Here is a 20,770-nt window from a genome sequence, read left to right as displayed (position 1 = left end):
GTACATTCAAGTGTCTCACGCACACACTTGAGAAATAAGAAATCCATCACTACCTTTCAACCTGCTTGCGGGCTTTATGTCAGAATCCTTTTATCTTTTCTTCCGTACAAGAAGTGGACAACTGGGTATTTGTTCAGTCTTATAGTGAAAAGAGTTTTCGAAGGCGGGGTGGGACCTTTTTAACTTTTTAACTTTTCTCCGTCAAACAAACAGGACCTTAAATGTTTTTCTACTTGGGTTTATCTGATGATTCACATATTTCTGTCAATGTAAAGTGGGGAGATTGCCAACACAAGTAAGGATTTTCTACATTAATTTTTTTTGTAGTTCGAATTGATTAGATAGAGGAAGTCTCATGTGTATAAGTGGGATTGTAGGCTAATTAGTAGTTGATGTGGAACTAAACTTCCAACACATGCACCATCTTTATAGTCCTAAGTTTTTCAAATCAGTTATTTGCCAGTTGGTTAACTCCACTTTGATTGAAATTTGACATGTAAATATGGAACCTTGATATCCACTTGTCGACAAAGTTACAACCTCATTCGACATGTCATGTGACAAAAGCTACACCTACCTAAAGAACCCTCTCTAAATGGGTGGCCTAAAAATTCTGTTCTCCTCTCCCCCACCCCCTTTTTGGATGAACCTCCTCTTTTTCTTTTTGAAATTATAAGATCATATTAGTTAGCCAATAACACTTGAATTTTTTAGAACATAAGGTTGAATTCTTTGAATGGGTTTTCAATGAAATTTTTTTTCCCTTCTAGATAATTAGGCCTAGCCTAATGAAATTGAATTCTTTGAGAAAGCATTTCTCCAGAGTTAAACAATTTTAAAAATTAATCATTTAATTAAGAGTTATGGTATGAAAGGGTTTTCAAAAATAATTTGAAAGTGACTTATCATTATGACATTATCAAAAGATGTGATTGACTTATATATTTTTCAAGTACACATGTAAAATGAAAGCATGTATTCTTATTAAAAAAAAATTGTGTAATACTAAAAGGATAAAAATGTAAGGGGAAAAAATTGGCGGACAAACCGCCCGCGTATCGAAATCTAATGCCCTTTATGTCTATCTCTTTACCTCCCCTTTTGAAATAACCCCTTTGTCCCTTTTGTATGATGCCCAATCCCATATCCCCATTGGTGCCGCCTGTTAGCTTACCAAACATGGGCAGTGTGCCTAACTCCCTCCCAAAACTAAGATTACAATTTTTATTTGTACGCAAGATTACAAATTATTTGACACCTTATGACATGGCAATAAAAAAAATCCTTTAAATAATGAATGTCTCCTAACTTTTTTTTTTTTTGGTAAATATGAATGTCTTCTAACTAAGGTCTAGAAAATGATACCTCACCTGCAAAATTGACTGAAAAGAAAAAACATGTTACAAGTATTTCAGTAATTACACTCACCCTCTTTATTTACGTAAATATACTTAGATACCTTTTCCCACTATGTGATTCGACCAGATGTCTAGCTGTCTCACCACAGTGGTGCAATCACTGCCCTTGTTATGGTTTCATTTCCCTAGTTAACATGGAAAGCATCAATTATTTCCCAATGAGCCCAAGCTTAATGGAACTATATAGTTTCATTTCCCTAGTTAACAAGGAAAGCATCAATTATTTCCCAATGAGTCCAAGTTTAAATGGAACTATATAGTTTCATTTTCCTAGTTAACTTAGAAAGCATCATTTATTTTCCAGTTAGTCCAAGGTTAAATGAATCTATATTTCCACAAAATTTAATTTTTCTATTTTTTTGGTGAGTTAACTTTCCAGAACATTTCATTTCAATAATTTTTTTGGGGGAGGGTTTAACTTTCCAGAACATTTCAGTTTTCTATTTTTTTGTTTTTTTTTTGGGTGGTGGGGGGGGGGGGGTTGTTTAACTTTCCAGAACATTTCACCAGAAGCCAAAACTTGAATCATGAAAAATGGGACTCAACAACCCATTTAGGTAGTTAAAGATAGCATGATATGATGCAGACCTTGCCATCTGTTACTTTATATTTTAAAACTGAGCAGTACTTTCCCACAAGCTTTATTTTCTTAAATGCTGTTCCTTGTTTTTTAGGTTTTCTTTGTTCAAAAGATATCGTATTTGAATCCCTAATTGGGTATTTTACATGCTTTTTTGTTAATGATATATCAACACAAAATTCTTTGATTTATCAAATTTAATAAACACATCTCTTTTCCAAGCCAAAATCTCTCATTTAATTCCCACATGCATGGTGCAATCCATTTTTAGTGGTGCATTTCATTACTAATTATTTTTAAGACTGAGGTTTCCCACGATGCCAATGTTGTACGTCATACCAATAGATATGTGGGAAACGATTTCGTATAGATGGGACCCATTTAGTGTGAGAAAAGAAAGAATGTCAATATGGAGTCCACTAGTCAAAAAATGTGAAAAGACATAGGAAGGAATCCTCATATTGGTGTTGCATGGATCTTTTAAATATGATTGTGTTTTCTAATGTTTGATGCTTGTAATACCCGCCTCCCTAGAGGCTTTCATCAATAAATTTTCTTTCCATAAAAAAAAAGTTGCGTGAATCTTTTTCTCTTATTTTATCTTTTTTGTTTTCAGTTTTGATTTATTTTTCTGTCTAAGTATTTAAAGGAACCCCATGTGCTGCATGAACCACTTATTTTGGAATTTTCCTCTTAAAAAATGAGGATTTCATTATCAATTTTGTCATTACACAGTAGTTGTAATATGTTGATTATTAGCCTCTATATAATATTTCATGGTTCATCTTCTTTCACATTACCTCTCATTGGTAGCTTCTTTCATCTCTTGGAACTTTTTTTTTTTTAATTTTTTTTTTGGATTTTTGGGTAAAGATCAGGAACGTATATATTAAAATTAGAAAGAGATTGTTACATCAAGCAGGAGAGGGGAGATAAATAATAGCCAAGGCTGGCCATTCCCTTCTCACAATTACAATCATCTCACTCTAACCTCATACATGTTAGAACCTGTAATAAGGGCGACCTGAAGCTTCCCATTCAATTGCCTGGGCAATGAAAGGGGGGGGCAATGGTCCAAAAGGAGGATTCTTGTTGGGTTGCTGCCTTTTTGGCGAGTGCATCCGCCGCCAAGTTAACCTCATGAAAACAGTGTGTAATGCGCCATTGTATGGAGCAGAGGAATCCAGAGATTGCCCACCACTGCTGCAGAAAGCGCCATGGAAATGAGCTTGAGAGTATTGAGGAGACGACCGATGCAGAATCACACTCCACCCATAAATTGCTAATATGTAGCTCTTTGGCTTCTCTAATTCCTTCAAAAAAGGCCGCCATTTCTGCATTAAAATTAGTATCCACTCCTTGGAAAGTTGCAAAGCACCTGATTGGGTATCCAATGTGGTTTCTGAAAATCCCTCCTGCCCCTGATGACCCCGGGTTTTCCAGGGACGACCCATCTATATTTAACTTTGTCCAACCTGGGGGTGGATGATGCCATTTGAGTTCTAAGATAGATCCAACTGATGGCCTAGCAATGGCGACTTGGAACTGTCTTGCCATGACCAGCTCTTCTACTCTCATCACCCGAACTGCACTGATGCTTGAGCTATCGGAAACTTTTCTGAAGCAGCGTTTCACCACCTGCATCGGTGGTCCTTCTCGGTTGTCAATCTTCTTTTGTTGCATTCAATCCAAATTTGCTTACAACCAATGATGAGAAGCAGCTCCCAAACTTGGCATAAGGGCACGCTCTTCACCTTCCTTTGCCTCCATGAGAAGAGAAGTTCCATCGAGGGGAACCCAAGCCAATTTTCTTTAAAGTAGGAGAGGATTTCACGCCACACCTGAACAGAGAAATGGCAATCCAGGAAAATGTGCTGATTTGATTCGCACTCCTCATGGCACAATTCACATCTTGACACAATAGGAACAGATCTCTGGCTTACTTTATCATCAGTTGGTAGGGCTCCATGCGCCATCCTCCAACCGAACAGAGAGCAGTGAGGGTGCAGTGCACGCTACCATATAGCCCAACACCACGATGGTGGTCTTGCCTTCAATCTCAGTCCGTCCCAAGCTGATTTAACCGTAAAGTTCCCCGTTCTTGAATGTGCCCAAATCCGAAAGTCCTCTCTGGCTGTAGTTGTGATGCCCAGGTCCTTGATCTTTTCAAACACAGCTTGGATCGCCGGAGATGTAACATTACGGAAATCCCAATGATCACCATCTAAAAATTCAAAAATTGTGGTGGTTAGATGGAGGGGTATCCGGCTAGGCTTCAACAGTTCTTCAACACTATGTTCCCCCACCCATTTGTCATACCAGAACCGGATTGAGGATCCATTGCCCACTACCCACCATTCTGCAGATTGTACAAAATCCCATACCCTGCGAAGCCCAGGGAGCACTGTAGACGATCTAGTTGCACTCTTTGGGGTGCCATCCTTCTTCAATAACCTTCCTCTCAAAAAAACCGCAAGTTTGTCTTCTCTATTTTAATTGACCAAGCCAACTTCGCAATCAGGGCCAAATTTAGGTCTCGAAGGCGACGAATCCCTAGTCCCCCTTCCTTCTTGGGCTTGCAGAGGTTGTCCCATCGTACAGTAATTGCCTTGGATTTATCTACTTCCCCCATCCAGATGAAGTTACGGATCCATTTCTCCATGAGTTCGATGACTGAGGCTGGCCACAGGTAAACCGAGAAGTTGTGGACTGGAATACTACACGTCACTGATCTGACTAATTCCACACGCCCCACCCTGGATAGAAGGCGTCCTTTCCAAGCTGACAATCTTCTTTTAAATTTATCAACCAAAGGCATAAGCACCTCTCTTTTCACTCTTCCTTGCACCAGTTCCACACCTAAGTACCGGGTGGGAAGCTTACAGATAGGAATTTGTAGACCTGAAGACAGTCGCTGCTTCCTGGTTGTAGTGATTCTTCCTAGAAATACTTTGCTTTTTGCAAGGTTGATCACCTGACCCGAGTAGGAGCCATAGTCATCTAAGAACTGCCGTACCCGCTTCACACTCCTTAAGTCTGCTTTCATGAAGACAAAAAGATCATCAGCATAGAGGAGATGGGATGGGGTGTCTACCTGTCGTGGTCCCGGGAGAGCTGAAATCTCTCCTGTTCTGCGCAACTCTGTGAGTCCTCTGCAAAGTACCTCTTCCGAGAGAATAAACAAGAGTGGTGAAAGGGGATCTCCCTGCCGCAACCCTCTTTCCACCCCAAAAAAGCCAACTAGGCCTCCATTTATTAAGATGGAAATCTTGGTAGTCTGCAAAATCTGTTGCACCCACGAGATCCATAGCTGTGAGAAACCAAAAGCCCTTAGGACATCAAAAAGAAAGCCCCAGTCAAGTGAGTCAAACGCCTTTTGTATGTCCAGCTTCATGCCCAACCCCCCACCCCTGCATTTTAGAGACATGATGTTGGTCAGCTCTGACGCCACACCAATGCTCTCAAAAATCACTTTCCCCTTCTGGAATGCTCCTTGCTCTGGGGAGATCAGCTTGTGCAGGATCTTAGCCAGTCGAGTTGCCATAATTTTAGGGATCAATTTAAAAAAAGAAATTCCCTAAGCAAATTGGGCGAAACTGCCCCACTTTATTTGCGCCATCCACCTTCAGTACCAGGCTTAGGAAATTGCTGTTGATGCCCCTTGTGACTACACGTTCTGGAAAAAAATTTTGAATTCCCCTGCAAATATTTGGTCCAACAATGTTCCAGCAGACCCTGAAAAAAACGCCTGGAAACCCATCCGGTCCTGGCACACTGGAGGGGTCCAGATCAAATACAGCGGCTTTGATTTCCTCTGGCGAAGGAACCTTTGCAAGCATCTCATTATCTTCACTAGAAACCACTCCGGTATTGCAGATAGTAGACCCTCTTTCCTGGCAGTTACTCCCTTTTTGAAAAAAGACTCAAAGTGCGAGGCCATACAATCTCCAATGTCACCCACATCAGAAAGTACCACCCCATCATCCTTTTTTAATTCTCAAATGGTATTTCTGACCCTTCTAATTTTTGTAGACAAGTGAAAGTATTTAGAGCATCTATCTCCTTGCTTTACCCACTTATCTCTGGCCTTCTCACTCCATAGCTTTTCTTGGAGTAGAATTGCCTGATCATATTTTTGTCTAGCTTGCAGCTCACTTTCGAATAGCTCTTTAGAGAACCCCTGACTGTCCATGGAAGCCTGAATTGCTGCAAGACTCTCCCTTGTTCGGGTGACTTCAATATCAATGTGGGGGAACACCTTACGCGCCCATTCCCGCAAAGGGCCTTTGAGCCTTTTCAATTTTGCTGCCACCCCAAAGAGGGGAGTACCCCGAATAGGTACAGCCCAAGAGTGCTGCACGAAACTGTGGAAACTCTCGTGCTCAGACCAGAACCTCTGCATTCGAAAAGGGGCATTAGCAGGGCGCACCACCTTATCGCAAGAGATCACCAGGGGGGAATGGTCAGAAGACCCCCTGACCAGAACCTGCTGCACACACCCCTCGTATCGAGACCACCATGCCTCGTTGCAGAAGCTGCGATCTAACACTGCCTGAACATTACCCACCCGCCGGTTGTTCGACCAAGTGAACTTGCAGCCCACAGAGGGGATTTGTAAGAGCGAGGCTGCTTCTACCATTGCTGCAAAGTCCTCTGCTGAGCCCACATTAAACCGGCCCGGACCCCGTTTGTCTGCTGCAAAAAGGTACGCATTGAAGTCACCAATAACCAGCCACGGGCAAGCGATACCTGCAATAGAAGCCAAATTGCACCAAAGTTGGCACCGGGCCGCACGAAAACAGCTTGGATGAACCACCGAGATGACACTTTTAATTCCCTGTAACTCTACTTGAAGGGAGATGTGCTGTTCCGAATCCTTGATGACCATTGGCCGTGGCAAGCCAAACCTCCATAGGAACCAGATGTTAGGAGACCCTGCTTCACGCCTGTTGGTGATGACCTCTGCGTGCAAACCCAGCCTAGCAAAGAACTGTAATGGGCACTTCTCAACCCCAATTTTGGGCTCGACTAAACAAAGAAAATCTTGCACACTTTCCTTCATATGGCACCGTAGGTGAGAGCGTGCCCGCTGGTTTCCAACTCCTCTAATATTCCAATAGAGGCATTTCATAATTAATTATTGGATGGCAAAGCAGAGCGCTTGGCACTCTCTCTTTTATCTCCCTGCAGACCTTCATCAACCAACCTAACCTCCTGGGTTCCATGTCCTCGACGACGCGAGCCTGAGATAATATTGGCCATTTGAAGATGCTTCGCACGTTCCTGCCGACGCCGAGTTACCTTAACGAAGGGAGCTTCATCAGTCTTGGCATTGTCTACCACTCCAGCATGAGTGACAACCGCCGTGCTGCCATTATAGTGACTAGCTACTGATATTGGCGATAACACCACCTCCAGGGAGCCACCTTCCTGTAAAAAATCCACTCGATGTGGCGCTTCATGGGTCACCCGAGTAGTATCAACCAAACTAGGCCGAGAGGACTCCACACCCAACACGTCTTGCCCAACTGGCTGACCTGGATCCCTCAACTGCAAAGCACCTGTAGCCGCTTCTTCTATGCTATCGTATTGAATAGAGTCACACACCCTAGACACCGAATTGGAGTGGGACTCTTCCACTAGACCACGGCCAACTTCCTCCTGAATTGCCTCTCTCAATCTCTCTTCAACAGTGACACGTGTGCTCCCCTGGCCCACCTCCATAACACCATTCAAGTGGCCTACGTCTCCTTCCAACGTCCCACCAGCCGGAGAATCCTGCCGCCGTTCATCCCTGTCAAATCGCCGAGAGCTGTCAACGACCATAGCCCCTGCTGGTGACGCTGCAGGGGCCACCATTCTCTCCTTCCCCGGACAGATCTCCTCCTTGTGGCCAAAACGTCGACAAGCCGCACATCGTGACGGTGGCTCCTCGAAAATAACTGCTGCTTGAACACGAACAGCTCTGTCGAGCCTGCTTGCTCCCTTTCGACCAGAAATTCCTCCACCCGCTGCATGGAATCATCAACATCGACGCACACTCGCGCATAATGGCCAAAGTGCGAGTCCTTGGTGCGTTTTTCAATGGCAACCGGCTGCCCCACTGCCTTGGCGATAGACAAAAGAATCTCATCGTGCCAGTACTCATGGGGCAAGTTTGGGAAGCGAACCCAGCTGAGCCTGTGCGTAATGGATTGCGCCTGAACCTGAAAATCTTTTCTCCACTGTTGCAAACGTAGGGTTTGACCATCAACAAGAAGAGGACCTCGCCTCCAAATTTCTTTTTGGATTCACTTGCACCTTTTCCTTCTCCAAAAGAAGAAAGTTTAGCATGTATACAAATTCACCAAGAAGGGTGCACTGAATCACAATTTCTAGTTATATTTATAATCATTTAACCCACCAAACCAATACCCTAAAAACTTTAAAGAGGGCTGCCAACCTAAATATGTGGATTTAGGTCTTGAGAGCATTCACTTCATGCAAAATAGTTACTGGTTTGAATTTACCACCTTTTCTAATCCAAGTGAGGAACCATTCATAGACTTAAGTACTAATATCAGTTCTTGTAACAGTATCATACTGATACAGACTATCCGTATCAGACTGGATCAGACCAATTTGGATTAAAAGATTCGTAAAAATGAATGACCTATATTTGTCTAGTGATATTCGAAAGCATCACTTTCCATTGTTATAACAATAATAAATAATTTCCCTATTTTTAATGGTTTAACTTTTTTTTTTTTTTTTACTTTTAATAATTTTTTTACCAAGTTTTTTCATCACTTGTGAGATTTGGATTGGATCCAAAGTTTCCAAGTACATAAAAAAGAGGCCCATGTATTCCTCCCAATTTAAGTGCAAAGAAAATTGTCATGCATGGCAATTAAAAGCAAAGGTAGTGCAAAGTATTTCACATTTTGTTTTATGGGCAAGAGATCTCTACTTGGTTGCATGGTCTCCACACAAGCGTTTGGACCAATGGGTGAGCACGCCTGGGTATCTACCCAGGAGGCAGAGATGTCATCTCATGGTGCCCTGTGAGAGGGCATAGGAAACACCACCGATTAGTTGGATTTTAGGTTAGGAATAGAAGTAAAAGAAGGAGAAGAAGTTGAAGGAGAAAGAGATGAGGAAGAGAGGAAGAAGAAGAAAACAGTGTCATATTGGAGAGTCATCTCCACACAACTATATTACTTCAATGATAATAAGAGAAATATTACATCCACCTCCCTAGGGAGGTAAAAGGTCAAAAAGGATAAAAAATAAAAAATAAAAAGAGAGAAAATACATAATAAGGCAACTAGACAAAAAGCTAGTTCCTAAACTATCCACTCTCAAATGATTGTGTCTGGCATACAATAGTCCTTTCACTGGAGAAGACTTCAAATATCTGAGAATACGATACATAGCATCCAAGTGGTCACTCTTGTGGGCATGCATAAATTGGCTCACCACTCCCAATGCACAAGAAATATTTGGGTGTGTCATAGAAAGATAGATAAGCTTCCCCACTAGCCTCTGGTACTTTCCTGCATCAACAAGGGAGAGACCACAATCTTCTCCTAGTTTGTGGTTCTGCTCAATAGGAGAATTTGTTGGTTTGCAGCCTAACATCCCTGTCTCTTGTCAACAAATCAAGAACAAATTTCCATTGACATATGTTGATTCCTCTCTTGGACCTTAATATTTCAATTCCTAAGAAATTCTTCAAGGGACTCAAATCTTTGATTTCAAACTGTTGAGCCAAGAAGATCTTTAGTTTATTTATCTTAGTTATGTTATCTCCAGTGACCACAATATCATCAACATGGACAATAAGGGCTGTGATGGTACCATTGCTCCACTTGGTAAAGAGAGTGTAGTTAGCTTGGTTCTGGGAATATCCATTCTTCAGAATAGCCTGCCAAAATTGCTCAAACCATACATTTGGTGGCTGTTTGAGACCATATAGTGCCTTCTTGAGAAGACACATTTTCCCTTCAGCTAAAGGTATTTTGAAACCTAGTGGAGTTTGTATGTATACTTTCTCTTCCAAGTCACCATGAAGGAAGGCATTCTTTACATTTAACTGATATAATGTTCAATCTTTATTGGCTGCCAATGATAATAGAACTCGTATAGAGTTATGCTTAGCCACAGGAGCAAATGTTTCTTGATAATCAATTCCACAGACTTGATTGTATCCCTTGGTCACCAATCTTGCCTTGTACCTTTCAATTGTACCATCATATTGACTCTTGACTGTATAAACCCATCTACATCCAACTGGGACTTGTCCTTGGGGAAGATCCACCAATTGCCAAGTACCATTTTTCTCAAGTGCCATCATCTCCTCAGCCATAGCTTGTTTCTACTTTGGGTCAGACATAATATCAGTAACATTCTTGGGAATAGACACAGAAGAGAGAGCAACATTAAAGGCAAGACCTGTAGGAGAGAGAGCATCATAGGAAAGAAATTGGGCTATAGGATTAGTACAAGCTTTTACCTTTCCTAACAGCAATAGGAAGGTCTAAATCTAAGGTAAGAGAAGGGATGTCACTTGACTGAGGAGGATGGGTCTCAAGACGTGGATCCAAAGAGGACTCTTGGCAGATCTTCTTTCCTTTCAAGCATTCACCTCTTTTGTTCACAACCACTTCTTTTTCTTTTTCAACCAATTCTTCTTCATTGTTATTAACCACACCTGATTGATCATCAGTATCAACCACACAACTCTGTGTTTTCCAATGTCAAGCATAACAGAAGAGATAGATAGAGAAGAATGAAATGGAATATCAGCAGGCTGTTCACTTCCACAATTCTCCTCTAAAGAGGATGCTGAAAAGGGGTACAGAATGGGACAGATTCAAGGAAGGTGACATCTTTGGAGAGCAGAAAGCGGTGAGTAGAAGGATGGTAGCCCTTGTAGCCTTTGGTAGTAGAAGAATACCTAAGAAAGAGATACTTGAGAGCTTTGGGATCAAGTTTAGTATGGGAAGGTTTGTTGACATGCACATACCAAACACATCCAAAGACTTTGGGAGGAAGAGAGAAAGCATAAACCTGTGGAGATAAGGTTTCTAAGGGAGATTTGGGACCAAAGAGTTTTGTAGGCATGCGATTAATGAGAAAGGAAGCAATGAGAAGAGCTTCAGACCAGAAGGGTTTGGGAACATGCATACCAAACAAGAGACTATGAGTGACCTCCAATAAATGATGATTTTTTGCTCAGCAATCCCATTTTTTTGGGGTGTGTCAATACACGCTAGCTGGTGGATAATGCCATTATTAGCAAAGAAGGTTTGGAGACCACTAAACATGTATTCCCCCCCTTTATCAGACCGAACAATTTTGATTCGAGTATCAAACTGAGTAAGAATCATCTGATAAAAATTCTTAAATGCTTCACAGATATCACTTTTATTCTTCATAAGGATAGTCCAAGTAGTACGAGAAAAATCATCAACAAATGAAACAAAGTAATGATAGCCAAATAAAGAGGTAGTAGGGAAAGATCCCCAAACATCAGTATGCACAATATGGAAAGGAGCAATAGATCTATTACCATGATATGGATACGATGAATGACAATGTTTGACAAACATACTTGGTTCACATTGAAAAACATGAGACAAAGCAATAGAAGAAAATAAATAAGGTAATTGTTTCCTCATTACAGCAAAATATAGATGGCCAAGATGACAATGCCATAACATAACAGAATCTACAAAACTACTATTATTATGTCCACAAGTATAGGACTGAGGTGTGGGTAAAAAATGTTCAAAAAGGTAAAGGCCTTGCTCCTCATGACCACTGCCAATAATCCTCTTTATCACCAAATCCTGAGAAAGATAGTGAGAAGGAAAAAAGGTGATGTAACAGTTCAGAGATTTAGTCAAATGACTCACAGATAAAATATTAAGAGTAAGATTAGGAACATGAAGGATGGAAGTAAGAGAAATGGATGATGTAACTGAGATACTGCCCTTACCAGAGATGGAGGAAAGGGAGCCATCAACTATCCTAACCTTATCCTTACCTAAACAAATGGTATAGGAATTATAATAATAAGACGTACCAGTCATGTGGTCAGTGGCACCAGAATCAATGACCCAAGACTCAGCTACAGTAGAACCTGAGCTGGAGACCTTTGTTTCATCCTCTGGGTTGGTCAACTGAAGGTCCTTGTAGTGGTCATACTCCTCCAAAAGGCCAATATAGGCATTAAAGTACTCAGAAATGGTCCTGTCACCCTGCCTCATTGCAATAATTTTTTGGTGAAGCTGATAGACCTTGGCAGAGTCACCCACCCTATCAAAGGTCTGGGAGACACTGTCCCAATTGCCTTGGCAGTTTCTTTGCGCATAAACCTTCTCGCAATCTCAGGCTTCATGGATAAGATTAGCCATGTTATGACTGTGGAATTTTCGGTCTCCCATTTCTCATAGGAAGGAGAACCAGGCTCTGGGGCTGTAATAGTACTTGTAATATACCCAATTTTTTGTTTGCTCCTAAGGGAAAGTTTCACTAAGTGTGACCAGTCCAAATAGTTGGTGTTATCAAGCTTCACAATGGAGATTTGTGGACGTGGGTTCTCAAAAACAATCTGAGAGGTTGTTAGAGTGGGTTGTGAATCATTCGAACCAAGTCTAGAAACATCTGAATAAACCATGTTGTAAGGAAAAAAACACTTGCCCCTAAATAAGAGTCTCCAACCCAAGTAGGGAGTACACACTCAACCTAAACATGGAATCCAACACAAGAAAGAAATTCCAGCAAAGAAAAATAGGTACAAGCTTAACTAAACTTTACTGCTTAAACAAGTTCTAAGACTTCAAACGAAGCTGTCTAGAATCATTCCTCAACCAAGGAAGAAGCACATTGCATTCCAAGTGTAAGAAAAAAAGTAGCAGGTAGCATCGGTTTTACCTGGGCAGAAAAAGAGACCCCACGAGAATGAGCTATGCTCAAACAAGATCTTCAATAAAAAAGGAGGAATACAAGGGGCATAATGAGCACCCTTGGACGATCCTAGTGAGCCATTCCAAGGTTCAAACACATGCCGAGAAAGAGAGAAGTAGGGCCTGCAACTAGAAGCTAGCGGTAACCCTAGCTGTAACTTGTTGAACTTCAATACAGCTCAAATAACATCTTCAAGCGCTTAAATAGGTTATATAGAACCTATTTCATACTTCTTTAGCAAGTTGTTTACATAGGAGCCTCTTCCTTGGAATCCCTTGTGTCCTAGTATTCCAAAGAGAGGAAAAAAATAGTACCAAGAGGATGGATACGACTCTCAAACCTAAAACTCTGATACCAAGTTGGATTTTAGGTTAGGAATACAAGTAAGCGAAGGAGAAGAAGTTGAATGAGAAAGAGATGAGGAAGTGAGGAAGAAGAAGACAAGAGAATGGAAGGAGAGATATTTTGGTGGTAATGTGTGATGTTGGAGAGTCATCTCCACACATCTATATTACTTCAATGATAATAAGAGAAATATTACATCCACCTCACTAGGGAGGTAAAAGGTAAAAAAGGATAAAAAAGAGAGAATACATAATAAGGCAACTAGACAAAAGGCTAGTTCCTAAACTACTCTTATTACATAACTTCTAACAACTCTAACATGAGTAGAGATCTTTTTCCCTTCTTTTATATATCGAGGCTCCTACATGTTTCGAAAGGTTGAAACCTAGCTTCTAAATAATGAAAACCAAAGATTAGTTAGGAAACTACATGGTTTTCATGACATAGTAGATGGAAGATGAGAACTAAGTATTATGAAAATCAAAGAAAACATGTAGTGAGACGCTCAAACCAGATATACTTTAAGGGTCGGAGAGAAAAGATTCAATGGCGATTCGGAGTCTTACGGGGGTTTCTCAGAAGGAGGTTAAGTCGTTTGAAGATGTGGATGAAGAGGATTATCAGCATCCTCCGAGTGAGAGGGGTGTGGCTGCTTGAGTTGGGATGGACTCGACGGTGGTGCCACCTGCCATTGGGGGTGGGAAGTCTTTTGTAGATACAATTTGGGAGGCTGTCCTCCCAAACATGGCAACTCTTCCAAGCCCTATCCATGCGAGTGAAGATCCCTTATGGAGCTTACAAAGCACAGATTCAAAGGTTCAAATTTTCTCTAATAGGTCGGCTTAATCTGCAGCAAGTGTCTTTTGCTTAGGTGCGTTCTGCGATCAGGTACTCGTGGAGACTGAAAGAGTCAGTGGACACGATCCCAATTGGAAAAGGTTTTATTATTTTTTGATTCTCTTCGGAGTCGGACATGTCTTTGATCTTGCGGAGAAGTCCAATTAAGATTGGACCTCAGATCATTCTATTTCAAAGATGGTGACTAGAGTTTAATGTCAATGGCAGTCCCTAGTCTTGCAAACTAGTTTGGGTCAGGTTCCCAGATTTGCCGTATGAATATTGGCACCTGGACATTATTTTGTCCATGGTGAAAGTGTTGGGTACCCCTGTCGTCCTGGATAGGCGTACTAGAGAAGGGATGGCTGGTCACTTCGCTAGAGTGCTTGTGAATATTGAGGTTTCTACGGATCGGTTGGAGGAGGTCATGGTGGAGCGCCAACACCCTGCGTCTTCCGTTAGGTTCTGGTTCAAACAACTTGTTATCTATGAAGATAACCTGCTTCACTATGGTTATTGTAGAAAGGTTGGACATGCTTTTAGCAATTGTAAGGAGAGGGCGCAGGTTGAGCAGTCTAAGGCTGCTCGTGAGGCTTGTACTGAACATGAAGGAGGAGGGGGTGTTGATGCGGTAGGGGTCTTGTCTAGGCCAAGCTCGCCTATATTGAGGGATGATGGAAGACCCGGAAGTGCCTTGTTGATCGGTTCTTTTGTGCCAAAATCTCAGTTCTCTGGTGGTGGTGAAGGTGGCGATGCAAATCAGGAAAGTTCTTCCCATTGTGGGGAGGATGAGGATCATGCTACTTTGGTAGGGGAGGCAGATAATCATGCCTTGATTGTGCGCCATCCTTTGGAAAGTAATGTTATTCTTACTCCAACTCAATATCCTCTTGGGACTCTTGATGAGGTGGCTGATCCTACTAGGAATGTTGACCACGTTTCTCCCTTGGGGAGATTTCCTTCTCAAATTGTGGCTGTGGGTGTGGATATGGCCTGTGAATCTGGGCATGGATCGGGTCAAGATGGTAGGACTATGGGTCATAGCCGGGTTGTTAACAATTGTGACTCTAGTTCGGTGAGGCCTGGTGAGGATGCGCTAGGTGGGCATGCTTGGGGTGGTTCCATTGAAGTTCGGCTTCCGGTTGGGGAGGCTCATGTGGTTGACTCCATTGCACCTATGACTCTCATTGATGGTATGGTGGTGGTTCATGCGGATGAGGTCGCTCAGACTGATTTGGCCCTGGCACTTGCAGAGCAGGCTAGTACGCAAGTTCAACCGAAGCAACACAAAAGGAAGGTATCGCGTGAGGTGGAGATTACGGTTCGTAAATGGTCTAACCGTTTAGCTTCTAAATCTATACTTATCCAATGAAAGCTATTTTTAGAATATTAAGGAGTTAAGAAGAGCGCTGCTCGGGTGGCGTTGGCGTCTATCTTGACAAAGTTTTTTTTGGATGTTGTGTGTATAGATGAACCGAAGATTGAGGTGATTCATTTCCCAACCCTATTTTTTAATAAGCTGGGTTATGTTGCTGATGTTATTCATAAGAAGAGCGCTGATCGGGTGGCGTTGGCGTCTCTCTCGGATCAGTTGCTTTCTATTTCAGTTTTATGGAATGGTGCTCTTGTGTTTTTCTCTTTTGTGCATGATAACTGCTTCATGGCGAGACACAAGGATTTATGGCTTGATCTGGGTGGCAAGAATGTTATTTCAGACCCTTGGATGGTGGTTGGGGACTTCAATGCGACTCTTCTTTCTTCTGAGAAGAGAGGTCCTGACAACTTTTCTCTGGGATCGGCTCTGGAGTTTAGGGCCATGGTGGACACTTGTGATCTTTTGAAGGTTTCTTCTCAAGGGAATAAATTTACTTGGTCGAATAATAGGAAAAGTGGCCGTGTGGATGTTGTTCTCGATAGAGCTTTTTGTAATGCTAAATGGCTAGAGTTTTTTAATTCGTGCAGTCAGATTGTTCTTCCCAGGGTTGCATCTGATCACTCGCCAATTTTCCTTGCTTCGGAAGGGTCTGAAAAGCCTAAGAGTGCCCCCTTTCATTTGCACAAATTTTGGATGGAGGATCAGGGCTTTTTGGAGGTGGTGAAGAATTCTTAGTCCAAGTTTGTGAGGGGATCACCTCTCTTTATTTTGAACCAAAAGCTCAAAAGATTAAAGCCGGTCTTGAGGTCCTGGGCTCGAGAAGTTTTCCCTAACTTTGATGTGGCTCTTAGGGATGCTAAGGTGGCTTTAGAAGATGTGCAAGAAGCGATGGAGGTCATTGGTGTGAATGATTCCATGTTTGGGTTGGAGGCCAATGCCAAGACCAACCTTCTCTGTGCCCTAAGAAACAGTGAAAAGTTGTGGCGTGAGCAGTCTAGGAATAAATAGTTGAAAGAGGGTGATAGAAATTCAAAGTTTTTTCACCTTTCCGCTTTGATCAGGAGGGCTAAATGCCAAATTCGCTGTCTTAAGGATTCCTCGGGCGGTTTGGTGTCAAACCTCGCAGATTTGACTAGCCTTGTTGTGGATATCTTCAAAAATTCCCACAAGGCTGTTCCTCTGAAGGAGCAACTAGACTTCTTAGATGTCATTCCTTCATCCCTTGAAGCTGCTTAACTTGGTGAAATTGGATGCGATCCCCTCTCTAGAAGAGATTAGGAGGGTGATTTGGGACTTGGACCCTGATAGTGCAACTAGGCTAGACGACTTTAATGGGGCTTTTTACAGGCAGTGTTGGGACATCATTGAGTCTGATGTTTGCAGGGCAATCTTTAATTTCTTCAGGGAAAGTATCATTCCGAAAGGTATGAATAATTGTTTCATTTCTCTTATTCCGAAGGTGGAGGGTACGATCTTTTTAGATAAGTTTCGCCCAATTTGTATAGGGAACTTTTCTTGTAAGATTATTTCTAAAATCTTGGCTAATAGGCTGGGGGAATTTATGCCTAAGTTTATTTCGGAGGAGTAGGGGGCATTCATGAAGGGAAAGATGATTTTTGAAAACATTAGCTTGGCTTCAGAATTGGCGAACTTAATGCATAAGGCTATTAGAGGTGGTAGGATTGGTTTGAAGCTGGACGTTCAGAAAGCCTATGATTCCCTTTCTTGGGATTTTCTGTTTAAAGCTCTGCGTAAGTTTGGCTTCAATGAGAGATGGGTGAGGTGGCTGCATCAATTATTGATCTCGACAAGGATCTCAATCTTGTTGAATGGTGGCCCTGTGGGTTTCTTTGGTGTTAGTAGAGGTCTGCGCCAAGGTGATCCTCTTTCGCCTTTGCTTTTCATTATCGTGAAAGAGGTTCTCTGCAGAGGTCTGAGGAAGTTGATTCTGGACTAGTTGATGCTTCCCTTGAGAGGTCCGAGAGGGGTCCCTACTCCGGGGCATCTCTCTTTGCTGATGATGTCTTTATTTTCTTTAATGGTTCTTTCAGGTGTGTTCGGGCAATGCAGGGTTTCCTGGAGAAATACCAGAATTTCTTGGGTCAAAAAATAAACCTGGAGAAAAGTAAACTCTTCTGTGGTTCCTTTATGCAGCCTTCCTACTATTTATCTGGGTGTGGAGATCTTTAAAGGTAGAGTCATGAAGGACAAGGTGATGCCTCTGGTGGATAAATTTAAGAAGTGTTTATCTGGGTGGAAAGTTAAGCTTCTCTCTTTGGCGGGCAGGGTGGAGTTGGTGCATTTAGTGATGCTAAGTGTCCCTATTCACAATTTCTCTATTTATTGGTGGTCGTCATCTTGTATTTATCTCATGGAAAAATGGATCAGAAATTTTATTTGGTCAGGTAATATTGAAACCAGGAAAGCGGTTACTGTGAAGTGGGACTTGGTGTGTAAGCCGAGGTCGGAGGGGGGTTTGGGAATTCAAACGTTGAGAGATATCAATGTGGCCCTGCTTTGCAAGTTAGCATGGTCTATCAAGCATGGCACTTCCATGGTGAGTAATGTCTTTCGGGCCAGATTTGTCTATGAAGATGGGTAGTTAAAGCATCATCATATTTGCTCCGGGTATTAAGACGGTCTGGCACCTAATTGAGCAGTAGGAAAGGTGGGTCATGGGGGATGGTTCTTCCATAAAGTTTTAGATAGATTGTTGGTTGGGGGTGATTTGATTACTGCAGCATCTGGCCTGGGTTTGGATTTTTTTGTTGGTAAGACCGCCAAGGTGGCTGAGTTTTTGTCGGGTTCTAGGTGGTTGCTACCGCATGTCAATTCTAGTTTCCTCTCTGATATTTTTATGGTCATTAAAAATATCCAGTTGCCATCGCCTCTCAGTAGGGACCTGTGCTTTTGGGGTCTGACGTCCTCTGGGGTGTTCAATGTGCGGTCTGCCTAGGATTGTGTCAGGGTTAAAAACTCTAAGGTTTCGTGGCATGATGTGATCTGGAACCAGGCCCTTCTTCCTAGACAATCCCTTTTTGGCTGGCGGGTCATCCTCTAAAGAATTCCTTCTGAGGAATCGTTGAGATCAAAGGGAATCCGAGTGGTGTCTAGGTGCGAATTCTGTAAGGCTGCTTTTGAGTCGGATTTTCATTTATTCTTGGATTGCTGTTTCTCTAGGCATGTTTGGGACTACTTCCTTACTGTCTTTGGTGTGCTGTGGCCTGAATGCTCTTCTTTTGAGGAATTGGTTATTTGGTGGAAAATTAAGGGAAAGGGGGTGTTGATGAAAGGTGTGTGGCTTGTTGGGGTGGTTATTGTCCCCTTTATTTTGTGGGTGGGGCGGAATAGTAGGAAGTTTGATAATCAAGCTAGATCAGCCCATGCCTATTTTGGGGCGCTTTTGAGTTCTATTAAAGAAATATCAACTTCCTTTAAAGACCCGGTCATGTCAACCCAAGATCTGATGTGTGCTAGACGCCTCTCAATTCCTATTCTCCCTAAGCCGGCTTGTTCTATTAGAGGGGTCCACTGGTGTCACCCTCCTAAGGGATGGGTGAAGCTTAACGATGATGGTAGCTCGTTAGGGAACCCAGGTAGAGCGAGTGTGGGTGGTGTTTTCCGGAATGACCAGGCGGTGCCTATCTCTGCATTTAGTATTTTTGTTTGATCCTCCTCCAATTATGTGGCGGAATTTTGGGCTATTTTTCATGGTCTTCTAAGGGCGAAGGAATTGGGTGTTACTCGATTATGGATTGAATGGGACTCAGTAGCAGTGTGCAAGGCTGTTCAGGGGGGATCTGTCTCTTGGTTTGTTAGGCAGCAGTGGATTGGTATGCTACCTTTCCTTCAGTCCATTTCTTGGAAAATCACTTATTGTTATCAGGAGGCTAATCTGATTGCAGATCATCTGGCGAGGGCTGCTGCTTCAAGTGGTGATTCAATGCCTGTAGTGTCTGATTTTGCGTCGATAGTTAATGCATTCTTGTTTGAGGATGCTCTAGGGAGATCTCGATTTAGATTTGAGTAGTGGGGGATTTGAATGGTTCCTTTTTTTGGGAAGGTTCGTGAGGCCTTTGCTTTGTTTTCTGTAATTGTCTGGGTATGCCTAGACGTTAAATAGTTGTTTTTTCTTTTTTCTTATCAATATATTCTTTGCTGACCTTTAGCAAACAAAAAAAAACAAAAAAAAAACATGTAGTAAATGGATTGCAAAGCATGCTTGCATGAAGTTTGTAACTTAAGTTGGCAATTCATAGGGTTAGGCCGCTAAACAAAACCCAACATGGACCAGGAATGGTTCGGCTCAGTTTAAGATTAGAGCCAATATGGCTGAAAACAACTGACCCATTACAGCCTTTGATTAGTTGAGGGCTTTCCCAGCCCTCAAATTATATTACGGTGGTCTGCGATTAGTGATTTTTAATCATTTCTTCATGATTAATTAGTGTGTAATTTCTTAATGATAATTAGTTGATATAACTACATCTTAGGAAGATGGAAGAAACTAAAAGGAAAAGTCAATTTCTTTTATAAGAAAGGTCAAATCTTTTGGTGGAGGGTCTCCCTTGACAATCATCCTACGATGGATGAACCTTTTTCAAGTCACATTGATGGTTTTAAGTATAGTGAAGGCGGTAAGGGGTGGTGGTATTGGCCTAAAGTTGGATGTGCAGTAGGCTTATGACTCTCTTCCTTGGGATTTTCTCTTCTTGGTGATGCGGAGATTTGGCTTCAGTGACTGGTGGATTCTTTGGCTGCACACTTTGTTGTCCTCAACTAGGATCTCCGTGCTTGTGAATGGTGGTCCGGTTGGCTTTTTTGGTGTGGAAAGAGGGCTGCATCAAGGTGACCCCCTCTCCCCTCTTTTATTTATTATGGCGGAGGAAGCTCTTTGTAGAGGGCTGAAACGATTGGTGGCGGAGAGCAAACTTTTGCCCTTGAGAGGTCCTAGAGGTGTTCCCACCCTAGGGCACTTAATTTTTGCTGACAATGTGTTTATCTTTCTTAATGGTTCTCTAAGGTATGTCAAGGAGCTGAAAGCTTTTTTGGTCAAATACCAAAGTTTCTCGGGGCAGAGATTCAACCTAGATAAAAGCAAGCTATTTTGCGCCGTGATCATCCCTTCGAGAAGACGGTGGATCTCTGACTTGCACAATATCCCTTTGTGTAACCTTCCTACTAGATACCTGGGGGCTGAAATTTTTAAAGGGAGGCTTACTAGGGAGAGAATGCTGCCTTTGGTCGATAAATTCAAACTTC

Source organism: Telopea speciosissima, chromosome 1 (genome assembly GCF_018873765.1).
Source record: "Telopea speciosissima isolate NSW1024214 ecotype Mountain lineage chromosome 1, Tspe_v1, whole genome shotgun sequence".
NCBI lineage: Eukaryota > Viridiplantae > Streptophyta > Magnoliopsida > Proteales > Proteaceae > Telopea > Telopea speciosissima.
This window is presented reverse-complemented; position numbering follows the sequence as displayed.